The 15,356-nt window shown below is 44.5% G+C and overlaps 1 pseudogene; it reads left to right on the forward strand.

Moving 5' to 3' along the window:
- Window positions 1-7,998: 7,998 nt before the first annotated feature.
- Window positions 7,999-9,195, forward strand: LOC103194429 (annotated as a pseudogene).
- Window positions 9,196-15,356: the final 6,161 nt, after the last annotated feature.

Raw genomic sequence — 15,356 nt, forward strand, 5'->3', positions numbered from 1 at the left:
CTCCAGGGAGTTCTGAGGCCTAATAAAGGTATAAAGCCTGGAATACAAAGCCTGATGGAGAATCATTGACATAGAGTTTGGATCTACTGAGGGTCAAGCAAATTAGAGACAGGTGGGATGAAAGAGCTGTGTTCTGTTTTTAAGGAGGTTGAAACCGGGGCGATGATATCAGTAGTACCTCAATAACTACACCTCCTTCTTCCAAGCTGGACTCCTCAGAGCCGGGCACCTTGCAGAGGCACTGGTGCAGGTCTGGAGGGGACTAGTTTCATTAGAGTTTGATTCAAGCTCAACATTTTATTGACTGCAAGAGGGTGATTCCTAGGTGTGGAGAAACCATGGCTATGGAAAGATTTCTTTCTTTTTCTTCTTTTTTTTTTTTTTTTTGATGAGCTAAAGAATGATCTCTGGTAGCATAGTGGCTAAAGCACTTGACTGCTAACCAGAAGGCTGGTGGTTCAAACCCACCAGCCACTCCTCGGAAGGAAGGTTGGGCAATCCTACTTCCGTAGTGATACTGCCTTGGAAACCCAAGGAGGGGTCGCTATGAGTCGGGGCCACTCAACGAACAACAACAACAACAAAAGAATGATCAGTAGAAGAAAGAAACAGGGAGACAAAATACTAACTAACATCTACGGAACACTTAAGGAGCTCTGGTGGTGGAGTGAATTAGGTATTTGGCTGCTAACCAGAAAACCAGTGGTTCAAACCCACCAGCCATTCTGAGGAAGGAAGATGGGACAATCGAATCTACTTCTGTAAAGATTTACAGCCTCGGAAACCTAATGGGGGTGGCTATGAGTTGGAATTGACTACATGGCAGTAAGAATATGGAGTACTTAGGAGCCCTAGTGATTCAGTGGTTAAAGTGCTTGGCTGCTAACTGAAAGGTTGCCAGTTCACCCCAACAGCCACTATGCAGAAGAAAGATGAAGCAGTCTGTTGTAAAGATTTACAGCCTTGGAAATCCAATGGAGGCTGCTATGAGTTGGAATGGGTTTAGTTTTTTTGGTTTTAAGGAGTACTTACAGTGTGCTAGGCACTATGGTAAGAGTTTTGCCAATATTATCTCATTTAATCTTCCCAACAACCCTTTACCTATTATTATCATCTCATTTAATAGATGGGGAAATTGGGGCATAAAGTAGTTAAGTTGCCCATCATACATGGTCACAGGTGGTGGAAATAGAACTTGATTCCAGGCAGTCTCCTTCCAGAGTACTTCTCATAGAGAAACAAGAGGAAGTACATGCATGCCATTTGTTCAAAAACCTTCAATGGCTCATTAGTGCCTCCATGATTCAATTTCTTTGGGCTGGTATTCAAAGTTCTTCACTGCAATCTCAAAACTCCTGCCAGCTTTATCTCCTACCTCCTAAGCAAGTTCTTTGCACTCCAGCCACACTGGATTGACTTTTTCCATTTTCTGTTAACACATCCAGTGCATCCTGCTTCCTGTCTCTGCCTGCCCAGTCCTTCCTTCAAAGCACAGTTCTAATGTCTCCATGAACACTCAGAATACAGTTCCACCCCAGGACTCTGCAGAGAATTAGGGGTGTCTGTCTTTGTACGCCACCCTCCCACCCTGCCCTAGTGCTTAGGAGGACACGGCCTAGAACACAGGAAGAGCTCTAAACATCTTGGTTTAATTGACACAGGGAACAACAATCCAAGAATGGAGATAGGGAGGAATACCTCCAGAGACAGAGAGCAAATGAGAAGGAACTGAGAGGTAGAAACCCAGTAGGGGGTAGAGGGAATGAAGACGAACGCTGGGAAGTGGCCAGACGGACCGCAGCCCCGGCATGGGTCTCCGCCCGTCCAGTGTCCAGCGATCGACTGTGACAACTCTTCTGTCACGACATGTGGGCTGGTGGCCAGCTCCTCGAGATGCGGGGGAGGAAGGGCCTGGGGCTGGGCGCCAGGGCGCTTCGCGCGGGCGAGCTCGGGTGGCCACCCGCGGCCGCCGCATTAGCATAAATTCCATTAGCCGCTCCCTGCGCCAGGCGGCGGCGGCGCCGGCGGGGTGGAGGGCGCGGGGTTTGGGTGCTGGCTCTCCAAGTCCGCCAGCGCCACGCCTGGCTCCTGCGCAGGCTGCGAGGGCCCCGCCTAATGAGAATAACGGATCGGATCCTCATACGGCGCCTTCCAGGAGACAGAAACCCTTTCACAGCCATTTCTTCCCTGGCTCCTTGGAACTACCCAGCGAGTAGGTCTCTCCAGACTCGGGAGATTGAGTAACCAGGCTAAGAACTAAGAACGTGCTTCTTTCTGATAAGTGGGAGAGCCGGGAATCGAACCCAAGTTTTCTGACACCAGATCCCATTCTTTTCCCATTACAGGAACAGGTTCAGGGTGCCTCCTTACCCAGAAAATAATAGTTTAGGACCCCCTCGTGTCTAACACACACACTCCTTTCTAACTTCACCTTTCCACTGCTTTCTTCCCACTGGACTAGTACAGCAGGGAAATGGGTTCAAGGGAATGAGAGGGGTGTAGTGGCGTCTTGGGTAGAAAGAGGGGTAGAAGGGATAGTGTTTCCAACCTCCTTCCATCACTTGGGACACAAGGATTTGGGTATTGGGGTGGAACTCCCTTCAGCTCACTCATATGTCTATTTGTTGGAGCTGCAAAAAGCAAGGCAAGAGAGTATATACAGCAGTGAAAGAGAGGATCCCATCTCTAGTCCTCTGCGTGTTTATAGTCTAGCAGAGAAAATAAGGATTGTTTACTGAACACTTACTGTATGCCTGGCACTGAGCTGATGTTTATGTAAATAACGATGTATGTTTATGTAAGCATGTAAATATGTTTACGTAAATAATGATGGGTATCTCATTATTTCTTTCAACAACAATATAAAATAGGTATTATTTTTCCATTTTATAGATGAGTGAACCAAGGCACAAATGACTCATAGAAGGCCATATAACTGGTACAGCCAGACAAATAAGGTGACAGGTATGAAATAGGGGAAGAACAGGGTGGTAGGGGAGCTTATTGCAAAAAAGGCATGGCACCAGGCCAGGTGACCCCCCCTGAACAAGGCAGTAAACCTTTAAGATGCCTAGAAGGGTGAGCAACAATGATTGTGAGGATGACGCAGGACCAGGCAGTGTTTTGTTCTGTTGCACACAGGGCTGCTATGAGTCAGAACCAAATCCATGGCACCTAACACCAAGGATGAGTGGAACCTAGCCAGGGGAAGGGGCACTGGAGGTGGGGAGGAGTGTTGGGGCAAATGCAGCAGCAAGGGCAAGGGCTCTGTGTGAGAACTGTAGCTTGGTGCACTTGAGGAACTGCAAAAGCCACAGGGGCAGAAAGTATGGCCAAAGGGGCAAACAAGAGCCAAGAAGAGAGTTTTGTTAAGGATTTTGGTTCTTATTGCAAAGGCAGGTTGAAGTCATTGAATTTTAAGCCAGGGGCAGTGGGGAGTGAGCATGATCAGACTTACATTCTTAAAAGATTACTCAAGGTGTAAGAATGCATGGGAGGGGTCAACAGTTTCAATTGTGGTTGTTATGTGCCGTGGAGTCGTGTCGGCCCAGACTCATAGCGACCCCTCCTTGGGCTTCCGAGGCAGTATCACTACGGAAGTAGGATTGCCCAACCTTCCTTCCGAGGAGTGGCTGGTGGGTTTGAACCGCCAGCCTTCTGGTTAGCAGGCAAGTGTCTTAGCCACTATGCTACCAGAGCTCCCTCAATTGTGGTTAGGACTACTGAATTGGACAAGGGTGGTGACAGTGCAAAGAAGAAAAGTGGGCACATACAAGAGTACTTAGGACTATTGCTGTGTGTCATTGAGGATATTTCGACTCATAGTGGTCCTAACAGGAAGGGTCAGAACGGCAGCAAGGGTTTTCAAGGCTATAACCTTTACGGAAGCAGACTGCCTCATCTTTCTCCCACAGAACATGAACTGCTGATGGTTAGCGGCCAAGAAGACCACCAGGACTCCTTTATTTAGGATTACCTAGGAGCTCTGGTAGCTTAGTGCCTAAGGCACTTGACTGCTAACCAGAAGCCTGGCAGTTCAAACCCACCAACCACTCCTCAGAAGGAAGATGGGGCAATCTACTTCCGTAGTGATACTGCCCCGGAAACCCAAGGAAGGGTCGCTATGAGTCGGGTCAGACTCAATGGCACATAACAACAACAACAATATTGTCATCAAGTTGAATTTCGACTCATAGGACTCTAAGGCAGAGAATAATACTATAAATATTTACAGTAGCAGACTGCCACATCTTTCTCCTGTGGAGAGGCTGGAGGGTACAAAATGCTGACCTTTCAGTTAGTAGCCAAGCACTCAACCACTGTGCCACCAGGGCTCCCCGATTATTTAGGATTAAAACCCACTGCCATCAAGTCGATTCTGACTCATAACGACCAGCATTGCATTTCCAAGGCTGTAAATCTTTATGGAAGTAGATTGCCTCATCTTCCTCCCATGGAACAGCAGGTGGATTTGAACCACCAACCTTCTGGTTAGCAGCCAAATGCCTTACCCACTATACCACCAGAGATTCTTTTATTTAGGATTAGGACTCAATAATTGGATATCACTATAACTGGAATACAGCTGGAATACTCCTTAGAAGAGAGAATGGCCAGACTTCATCTCTCATACTTTGGTCCTGGTTATCAGGAGGGATCAGTCCCTGGAGAAGGATATCAAACTTGTAGGGTGAACCAAAAAGAGGAAGACCCTCAAAAAGATGAATTAACACAGTGGCTACAACAATGGGCTAAGGTATAGCAATGATTGTGGATGGCACAGAACCAGGTAGTGTTTCGATCCATTGTACATGTCATTCTAAGCCCCCTTTTTCCCTCATCCCCAACGTTCAATCATTTATAAGTCCACCTGATTTCATCAACTTAAGGAATCTCTCTCCTGTCTGACCCCTTCTTTCCATCCCCACTGCCATTGGCCTAATTCAGCTCTCATTCTCTCTCTCTGGCTTTATGGTGAGAATTTTCCCTCTCAGAACTTTCATGCTGCTTAAGCGTATAACCTATCTAAAATGCAAATCCAGTCAAGCCAGTCTTTAGTGTAAAAAGCCCCATTGTCTTGTCCTTGTGTATTCTATACAATGAAGTCCAATCCTTTCCTAGCCCAGTCTGCTTTGCCAACTTTTCCTTCCTCTCCTCAGAACAAAGCTGCCCAAGAGGCATCACATCCACTGAATCCCCTTTCACCTGAATGTTCCTTCACAGCCTTAAACCTTCACAAGGCTGTTTGCTTGTTTATTTATTAAATAGGCACCTGCCTCATTCCTTGGAGGTTTTGAGATCACATGATCCTCCCATTGCCAGGAACTTCTCCCCCCACCTCCTCCCCCTTCTATCTGGTAAATTCCTACTTATACTTCAAGGCCCAGTTCAGGTATCATGTCTCTGTAGGCTTTTCTAACACTCCCACTCCCCAGATAGAATTAATCACTACTCTCTGTGCTCCTAAAGCACTTTACACATATCTGTGTTCTAGTACTTATTTCATTGTGTTATAAGTATCTAAGGAGGCACAGGATAATGCAATGAGCTCTCCTGTCCTTGAAGGTTTGTTGGGAGGATTAAATGGAATAATATATATACAGTTAATATTTCTTTTCTTCTTCCCTTTCCTAACAATATTAACACAGTTTATAAAGTACTGGCATTCATATTAGGACCTCTGGTGATGCACTGGGAGCTCTGGTAGCGTAGGGCCTAAGGCACTTGACTGACAACCAGATGGCTGGCGGTTCAAACCCAACAACCACTCCTTGGAAGGAAGGTTGGGCAATCTACTATCTGTAGTGGTTGTTGTTGTTGTTGTTAAGTGCTGTCGAGTCGTTTCCGACTCATAGCGACCCCATGCACAGCAGAACGAAACACTGCCCGATCCCGCGCCAGCCCCACAATCCCTGCTATACTTGATCCCATCATCGCAGTAGTGGTACTGCCTCAGAAACCCAAGGAAGGGTCACTATGAGTTGGTCCAACTCAACGGCAGTGAGTTTGGTTTTGGTTTTGGTGATGCACTGGTTAAAGCATTTGGCTACTAACCAAAAAGTTGATTGATTGAACTTGCTAGCCACTCTGCTGGGGAAAGATGAGGGAGGCAGTCTGCTTCTGTAAAGATTTACAGGCTTGGAAACTATATAGGGCTATTGTGCTCTGCCCTATGGGTTGCTATGAGTTGAAATTGACTCAATGGCAGTGGAATTTGGATTGGGGCCATCCATACTATTTTGTTTGGTCTCCAAGTAAACCTGCGAGATAGGGATGGTGTTATTATTTCTGTTTTGCAACTGAAGGAAGTAAGTACCAAAGGGTTAAAAAGTGAAAACGCATCTGGTTCGTGGTTTGCTTATCACACAAAGTGTTCAATTGGTATTTGTAAAATGGAGTCAGAATTTCTGGTTATAAAACCTGTGATCATTCCATTAAACTACATTGTTTCTTGTATGCCTTTGTTGTTGGGTGCCATTGAGCCGATTTTGACTCTTAGCAACCCCACATGACAGAGTTGAACTATCAGTTTCACTTCGCTGTCATCTTTACAGATTACCAGGTCTTTCTCATGCGGAGCTGCTAGGTGGGTCCAAACAACCAACCTTTACATTAGCAGCTGAGTACTTAATTGGTGTGCCACTAGGGCTCCTTTTGTATGCCCTAATATGGTATTTTTAATATTTTGGGTAGCGCTCATTGAAGAGTAAACTCAATGAGGTGGGAAAACCCATATGGAAGGAGGAGAGGAAGGAGAATTGAAAAGTTCAGAGTATGTTACAAGTAAGGGTAAGTAGAATTCTATGATATTTGGTTGTAATGTAAAATGGATTCTTCACTGTTACTCAGATTAAAAAAAAAAGTCCCTGTGTGTTAGCACAATGCCAGGTTCTAAATGAATGTTTGTTAAATGGAATTATAGAACTTTCATTTTGTATTTAGTTTTGTTACCCTACACTGTCTCCTCCATTCGTAGCTACTGGAAAGCAGAGACCGTATTATCTTTAAGCAGAGCCCATATCATCTTCATTTTTTCCAATGCCTAGCAAAACCAAACCCTCTGCAATCAAGTTGATTCTCTAGAATTGCCCCCATGAGATTTCTAAGGCTGTAAATCCTTACAGAAGCAAATTGCCTTATCTTTCTCCTGTGGAGCAGCTGATGGGTTTGAACTGCCAACCTTTTGGTTAGCAGCTGAATGGTTTAACCACTGTACCACCAGAGCTCCTTGCATCAGTGAAGGTTGTTGTTAGGTGCCCTTGAGTTAGTTCTGGCTCATAGTCACCTTATGTACAACAGAACGAAACTTTGCCTGGACCTGCACCATCCTCACAATTCTTGCTATGCTTGGGCCCATTGTTGTAGCCACTGTGTCAATCCATCTTGTTGAGAGTCTTCCCGTTTTTCATTGACCCTCTACTTTACAAGCATGATATCCTTCTCCAAAGACTGATCCCTTCTGACAACATGACTAAAGTACGAGAGATGAAGTCTGGCTATTCTTACTTCTATGGTGCATTCAGGCTGCACGTCTTCCATGACTTCTGGCAGTCCATGGTGTTTTGAATATTCTTCACCAATACAATTCAAATAATCAACTTTTCTTTGGTCTTCCTTATTCATTGGCCAGCTTTCACAAGCATATGAGGCTATTGAAAATATCATAGCTTGGGGTAGGTGCACCTTTCTCTTTAAAGTGACATCTTTGCTCTTTAACACTCTAAAGAGGTCTTTTGCAGCAGATTTGCCCAGTGCAATATCGTCTGATTTCTTGACTGCTGTTTCCATGGGTGTTGACTGTGGATCCAAGTAAAATGAAATCCCTGACAACTTCAATCTTTTCTCCATTTACTGTGATGTTGCTTATTGGCTCAATTGTGAGGATTTTTGTTTTATGTTGAGGTGTAATCTACGTGGAAGGCTGTAGTCTTTGATCTTCATCAGTGATTGCTTCAAGACTCTTCACTTTCCTCTCTACTGGCGGAATTCGACGACGGAATGTCTCACAGGAAGTTCTCGGCACCCAGGCACGGGTCCCTGGGCTTCTTGCCTCGGAAGCGCAGCAGCCGGCACCGCGGGAAGAAGAGCTTCCCTAAGGACGACGCCACCAAGCCTGTGCACCTCACAGCCTTCCTGGGCTACAAGGCTGGCATGACCCACATCGTGCGGGAGGTCGATAGGCCAGGGTCCAAGGTGGACAAGAAGGAAGTGGTGGAGGCTGTGACCATTGTGGAGACGCCACCCATGGTGGTGGTAGGCATTGTGGGCTACGTGGAAACTCCTCAGGGTCTCCGGACTTTCAAGACCATGTTTGCAGAACACATCAGTGATGAGTGCAAACGGCGCTTTTACAAGAACTGGCATAAATCTAAGAGGAAGGCTTTCACCAAGTACTGCAAGAAGTGGCAGGATGAGAATGGCAAGAAGAAGCTGGAGAAGGGCTTCAGCAGCATGAAGAAGTACTGCCAGGTCATCCGCATCATCGCCCACACCCAGATGCGCCTGCTCCCCCTGTGCCCACGTGATGGAGATCCAGTTGAATGGAGGCACAGTGGCCGAGAAGCTGGACTGGGCCTGGGAGAGGCTGGAGCAGCAGGTGCCTGTGAGCTAGGTGTTTGGGCAGGACGAGATGATTGACGTCATCGGGGTGACCAAGGGCAAGGGCTACAAAGGGTCACCAGCCACTGGCACACCAAGAAACTGCCCCGCAAGACCCACCAAGGGCTGTGCAAGGTTGCCTGTATCGGGGCTTGGCACCCTGCCTGCGTGGCCTTCTCTGTGGCACGTGCTGGGCAGAAGGGCTACCATCACTGCACTGAGATCAATAAGAACATATACAAGATCGGCCAAGGCTACCTTATCAAGGATGGCAAACTGATCAAAAACAATGCCTCCACTGATTATGATCTATCTGACAAGAGCATCAACCCTCTGGGTGGCTTTGTCCACTACGGTGAAGTAACCAATGACTTTGTCATGCTGAAAGGCTGCGTGGTGGGGACCAAGAAGCGAGTGCTTACTCTCCTCAAGTCCTTGCTGGTACAGACCAAACGATGGGCCCTGGAGAAGATAGACCTCAAGTTCATTGACACCACCTCCAAGTTTGGCCATGGCCACTTCCAGACTGCGGAGGAGAAGAAAGTGTTCATGGGACCACGTAAGAAGGACCGAATTGCAAAGGAAGAAGGTGCTTAGTGCCACAAGGCGACTGTGCAGCTGGTGGAATCTCAATAAAAATGGTTTTCCAGTGAAAAAAAAAAAAAAAAGACTCTTCACTTTCAGCATATTGCAGGTTGTTAGTGAGTCTTCCTCTAAACCTGATGCTGCGTTCTTCTTCTTAGATTATTTGCGCAGCCTACAGATTGAGTAAGTATGGTGAAAGGACACAACCCTGATGCACACCTTTCCTGATTTTACACCATGAAGTATCCCCTTGTTCTGTTCAAATGACTGTCTCTTGGTCTATGTACAGCTTCCTCATGAGTATGATGAAGAATTCTGGAACTCCCATTCTTTGTAACCTTATCTATAATTTGTTATGATCCACACAGTCAGATGCCTTTGCATAGTCAGTAAAACACAGGTAAACATCTTTCTGGTATTCTTTGCTTTCAGCCAAGACCCATCTGACATCAGCGATGATATCCCTTATTTGATGCCCTCTTCTGAATCTGGCTTGAATTTCTGACAGTTTTCTGTTGATGTACTGCTGCAATCATTTTTGAATTATCTTCAGCAAAAGTTTACTTGTCTGTGACATTAGTGGAGTTCTGGTGGCATAGTGGGTAAGGCATTGGCTGCTAACCAGAAGGTTGGTGGTTCAAACCCACTGGCTACTCAGCCAGGAGGAAGATGAGGCAATCTACTTCCATAAAGATTTAGTCTTAGAAACCCAGTGGGGTTTTGCTATGGCTCAGAATTGATGGCAAGGTTTTTTTTTTTTCCCCAGTGACATTAATGAAGTGTTCCATAATTTCCGCATTCTGTTGGATCACCTCTCTTTGGAAAGGGTACAAATACGGATGTCCTCCAGTCTATCGGCCAAGTAGTGTTCTCCAAAGTTTGTGGCATAAATCAGTGAGTGCCTCCAGCACTGTATCCATTTGCTGAAACATCTCAATGAGTATAGGTCAATTCCTGGAGCCTTGTTTTTCCCTAAATGCCCTCAGTGCAGCCTGGATTCCTTCTTTCAAGACCATCAATGAATGAATGTGTAATAATAGTTCAATAAATGTGGTTGCTAATGACTGCTATTTTATCCCCTTCTGGAATTCTTCCCATTCTAACACTGTTCAGTTGATAATTTCCGAAAGCCTTATATTTCCCTGTCTCTGGGAGATGATGAAGCCAAGAATAATTTTCACTTTAAGTACCACTTGCCCTTAGTCAACATGGCGTCTTGAATGACTTCAGGAAAGGGAGCGGAGAAATAACTCTTGACCTTCGTAAAAATGGCTGCTCTGCTGGCTTCTTTCTACGAGAATGCGCATGTCCAGTCCTGTAATCCATCCCCGGCTCCCGTGGCAATGGTGCGTGCGTCCTAGCGTAAAGAGATAAGTGTGGGAGGAATAAATTGCTCTGTGATTGGTTGGTACAGGATTTCAAACCGGAGCTGGCGGCGCGGTCCTGCTTTGCCGTTGGGTAAGGCGCGGTGGGAAGTGGAAAACAGTCCAAGTGGGGCCTGGCGGACCCCGGCGAAGTGACCGCTGGGGGCTGCGGAGAAAAGGTACGTCTGGCGCTGCATTTATTGTAGGAGGGAGTACGTCCGAGAGGATAACCTTTGGCAGCTGCGGGGTCCAGGGCAGTTCCAGCCTCTCCACTCGGGCTTTCCCGGGGCACGGGCGGACTGAGCTTTGGCGGCTTGGAGGGTAGGGGGATTCTTCGTTGGCTTTGGGTGTTTTTGAAAGACGCGGGCGTCATTTTGAGGTGGTGTAAATTAACAGGGCAGAAGCCACCCAAAAAGTGGCTCTCACTTACATAACAAGTTTTGGAATGGTTGGAGTACCAAACCTGCCCTTGACTGAGGAAAGGATTTTTCGAAGTGAGAAGGCCTGCTCTGTGAGAGGCGGGGGCGGCATCGACTGGGACTTACCTCGTTTGTGGGCTATGTGTATCCGGGTCGGTTGGCAAGGCAGTGACATCTTGTCTTTCTCATCCTCATTTTCAGCCTCAGGAACTAGGGCTTTCTTTTTAAACTTCCTTTAGGGTTTCTAAAAAAACTTTGACGTACATTCCTTTCTTCACTGGATTTCATTCGTAGGCAGAGGCGTGTGTAGAAAGGTGGGGTGGGTAGATAAGCCGCTTTTTTTTCCCCTCCTAAATAAAGAAAGGACATTTTCCTTTTCTTTAATATGTGGGGTATATAAGCTTTTGTAGTTATTAGAGATGTTTGGAGAAAACATCTTTCCTATAGCTTAATTATTCTGTAGGTATTTAATAAGTGCAAAGCATTAGTATAAGACAATCCTTTTTTTTTTGGTCTCAAAGAATCTTGCTATTTATGTGGGGTGACAGACTCTAGAAAGATAACTGAACATAGTAAATCTGGTAGGCCTATAATGCTGTGGAAAGTACAACTCTTTTAGACAATATTTTGACAATATTTATCAACAGCCATGAAATGTTTTTTAGTCCCTTCTTGCCAGCTACCCAGAGGGAGCGAGTAGTTGAACCTGTGGGCTTGGGACCATAGTCGCAGGGGACATCAAGCTCAATTGGCATAACATACTACAGAAAACATTGTTACACCTCCTACTTTGGCAAGTAGCGACTGGGATCTTAAAAGCTAGCAAGCTGCCATCTAGATGCAACGATGGGTCTCTTCTCATCCAGAGCAAAGAAGGATGAAGAAAACCAAGGGTTCATGGAAAGTATTAGTCCTAGTGACTGGTACACCATGTGATCCGCAGGCTATACAACTATGAGACCAGAAGAACTAGGTGGTGCCTGGCTGCCACTGTCAACCACTCAGAGGATCTATGTAGGAGATCCTGGATAGGGAGGGAGAACAATGTGGAACAAAACTCAAATCATTTGTGGGGGAAGGAGGGGACCAGGTTTTCTGGGTGATAGAACCTGATGGAACCACTGAGACTGGCACCTAGCTGCCCTTCAGGTCTGTAATTGAACCCACACCTGTGGTTTCCAGCCAAACAAAAAGACAGGCATATGAGTTGAACATTTACCTGAGGTAGATAAACTCCTTGGAGAGAACAATCATGGGAGAAAGAGGGGCTGTTTATGCACAGGAAGACAGCTCAGGGGGCAGGAGTGCATGGAGGATTGGATACAGGGAAGAGGTAACTATTGGGAGGATGTGGGAGGGGAGCTGTTCCCTTGGGGTAAATTGTGGTCACTATTATGAGACAAAGTGTATGTGAACTGCTATATGGAAAGTGAATTTGCACTGTAAATTTTCACCCAAATCACACTTTAAAAAAAAAGAAAAATGTGTCTACAGAAATTTTCACTTGATTCCTTCAACAAATAGGAAACATTTACCTAGTATCAGGCACTATACTAAGCACCAGGGGCTCAGCAAAGAACAAAACACAAAAATCCCTGACTTCTTGGAACTTAAATTCGTGTGAGAAGACAGAAAATAAGCAAAATAAGTAAATATATACATAGTGTGTTGGATGGCAGAAAGTGTTTTGGAACAAGATAAAGCAGGAAAGTGTTTGGGAAAAGTCTGCAATTTAAAATAGTGTGGTTAGGAAAGACTTCACTGAGAAAACGACATCTAAGTAAAGATCTGAAGATGAGGCAGTGACCATACAAGAGGTTCCAGGCAGAAGAACTGGAAAATTGGAAATTACCTAACTGTCCAAATAAGAGATAGTTAAATGGATAATACGTCATCAACTCTTTGGAACTTAATGGAAGTATGATAGAAAAGACCCCACAAAATTGTATATGATCTGTGATTGCAACCTGATTAAATATGAGTGCAATGGGCAAAGATTAGAAAGGGTGTGTGTGTAGTTGTTAGTTGGGCAGGTTTTTGTTTCACTATAAAAAATTAGTTTTTTTGAGCATGCAAAATTAACAATAGGAGGTTATGTTTTATATCTGCCAAATGAGTGTTGTAGATAATAAAGAAGAGGTTGTTTTGGACTAAAATGGTAAGAAAGACTAATGAATTTGTTGAGTTTATAACTAGATCTCGAAGAATGGGAGAATTCAGAATGGGAAGAATTTAAAGAGGAAAAAAGGGAGAGTTTAACGTGAACTAGTAATAGTTTTCTGAAAAATAATAATTCAATTCTTTCCTTATTTTAATCTTCATTCATGTTAGACTGAGGGTGCTGTGTTTACTCTTTCTGCAGTTGATTTGCTCATAAGAACATTTGGTTCCAAGATACTCCTTCTGCCTGCCACTCTATTATAGAGGCTTTCGATGTGGTGAAGCAGAAGCTGGACATTTGGGGAAAAGTGGTGTCCTGAAATGCTTTCATATGAAAGAATCTTGTAGTATTGAGATTGTCTTTGGGAATGATTTTCCTTGTCTACAGAGAACCCATATTGTTGATTTCTTGGGAATTTCCAGATTTAGCAATGTTTTTGCAATGTTCTTCATTAAAGCTCTTTCCTGAAAAACCTAAGCAACCTTTTATTGCTTTATCTTACGTATTTAATACTCTTGATGCATCTGAAAAACCTGATGTATAGGTTTCCTAATAATGATATTTTTAGAGGGAGGAAGAAGGAGATAGAGATTTTTCCCAGGATACCCTGCAGTAAGAGCTATATAATAGTATGTTATTCTGGAGGACGATGTCTGTCTCTTGGCTGGGTGATTGAAATTAAATTGGGGGCTCAAAGCAATCACATGAAGCTAAGATTCTTTCATCGTGATGCCAAATTGCTCCCTTAGGGATACTCACAGATTGGGAATCTGTAAGTTAGTGACTTCTCCACCTCTGGGGCTCCCCATCAATAACAGCTGAGATTTTCTAGCACCTTTTTGTTTAAAGGGCTCCACAAACTGATTTCATTGCTACACACAGGGATCATTTGAGCTTCCCTGAAAGGCAGCTGCCTATATAGTGAAAAGTGACAGCTGTTTTATAGCTGCAAAGCAATGTACTACGATACGACTGTTTTTGTTTCCTTTCACATTAGTGTATCTCCTAGCTATGGAGTTAAAAAATAAAAGGAGGAGAAATAGTAAAGTATTCATAAGGATAAAAATGTGACCCACCAGGAAGATGAAGACCAGGTTTCAAAATTGACATTGAATAGGATGAATAAATTTTAGCATTTTGAGTTAGAATTGGGCTGAAATATCAGTACTGGTGTAGAAAGATATTTTAGTCATCTTTAAACAATTCCTGAGAGTTGCTTTTGTACAATTTTAATAAAAATATATGGTCTTCTAGCATATATAGAGAAGAGAATTGTATTTTGCTAGTTCTGCTTTTGGATTATCCTAAGTAAACCTAACTCTTCAGAATCAACAAGCATCTAGAATTGCCTAAGAACTTGTTAGTTGCTGTAGAGTGGATTCTGACTCTTGGCAATCTCATTGTTACAAAGTAAAACTGCCCCATTGGGCCTTCTTGGCTGTAATCTTAATGGAAGCAGATTACCAGGCCTTTTTTCTGTGATACTGCTGGGTGGATTTGAACCATCAGCCTTTAGGTTAGCACTTCAACACAAACTGTCTGTGCTACCAAGGGACTTGTTTAAGAGCCTAGTTGGTCCAGTGTTGCTATTTTCTTGATTCTTGGTCTGAGTTCCAGATCTGGTCTGTGTTTTATATGCATTGCTTTTTGGATGACACGTTATAATTTAGGAGAGGTGTCTGAGACTGTGCGCCATCTTATGGTCTAATTGATATTTTTTGGAACAATTTTATTGTGATTTGGGTCAAGTTTATAGAACAAATTAGTGTCCCATTCAACAATTCATACACATTTTGTTTCATGACATTAGTTGCAAACCCCTCAGTGTAACAGCACTCTGCCCACTTCCTCCCTGGGTTCCTGGTTTCCATTCACTCATCTTTTCTCCCCTCTGACCTTTGTTTTTGGACAAATGCTGCCCTTTTGGTTGATTGTGCTAAGCAGCATGTTCCTGAGTGGTCGTAGTAGTAGCTAGGCACCATTTAGTTCTAGTCCTAGGCTAGTGGAGGCTGTGGTTCATGTGGTCCATTAATCCTTTGGACTAATTGTTTCCTTGAGTCTTTGCTTTTCTTCACTCATCTTTGCTCCAGACAGGAAGAGACCAGTGGTTGTATCTCAGATGGCTGTTTGTTCACAAGCTTTTAAGACTCCAGTTGCTACTCACCAGTGTTGTTGTTGTTATTTGCCATCGAGTCGGCCCCGACTCCTAGCGACCCCTCCTTGGGTTTC

The sequence above is a fragment of the Orycteropus afer genome, unplaced genomic scaffold, assembly GCF_000298275.1.
Source record: "Orycteropus afer afer isolate SDZICR_OR568_19922 unplaced genomic scaffold, OryAfe1.0 scaffold00045, whole genome shotgun sequence".
NCBI lineage: Eukaryota > Metazoa > Chordata > Mammalia > Tubulidentata > Orycteropodidae > Orycteropus > Orycteropus afer.